Source organism: Fonticula alba (genome assembly GCF_000388065.1).
Source record: "Fonticula alba strain ATCC 38817 unplaced genomic scaffold supercont2.2, whole genome shotgun sequence".
Lineage (NCBI taxonomy): Eukaryota > Rotosphaerida > Fonticulaceae > Fonticula > Fonticula alba.
In genome coordinates this window covers 2,729,886-2,730,649 of record NW_009242972.1, presented here as the reverse complement: position 1 = coordinate 2,730,649, position 764 = coordinate 2,729,886, and positions in this window count along the sequence as shown.

Genomic DNA, 764 nt, shown 5'->3' with positions numbered 1-764 from the left:
CCGGGGGAGGGGCCCCGCCTGCCGGCGCTCGCGCTCCCGGATTGGGGCATGTCTCGCTTGGAGAAGTAGGCAGGGCTTCAACGTCGGGTCCCGCGCGCTCGCACCACAGCGCAGATTGGGCCGGGAGACACTTTCACGGGTGGGGACCGGGCGTGAGCGCGAGCGCGAGCGGTGCGGGCCCGCGCGTACTCCCGGGTTTGGATGCTTTGCCGGCCACGGGGCGCGAGCAGGGGGGGGGGGGCGAGAGAGTGCTATGTGCATTTCGCGCGACATTGCCCCCCGTGGGTGTGTCCCTTTTTTTCGAGTGCCCTCGATTGCCTTGGAAGCTCTTCTGGTAGCTCGGGAGCTGGGAACAGAGAGTGGGGGGGGGGAGGCGGGGCCCGGGGAACAAAAAGAGCCTGGAAATCTCGGACGTGGTTCCAGTCTGCGGACTGGGAGGGGGGGGGGGGGCGAGGTCGACCCATGCGGCACACACCATGCCACTTGGCTTCGGGCGTGTCTGACTGATCGGTCTGCCGGGGAAAGGCGAGGGCCCGCGATACCGGCCGGACGAAGAGGGGCGGGAGGAGGCATCCGAGTCGGGCCTGCCTCCGGTGCGAGCCGTCGGAGCGTGTGCCAGGTGGTGACAACGGAACAGAGGGACGGACGTGCGCCCGGCTGACACATCGTGAAATCCCTCCGGAGCCGGGGGGGGGGATCGACCCCCCCCCCCCGGAAAGCTGGCCAACGGGCCTCCGCACTACACATGTTTGGGTATGGCAAGG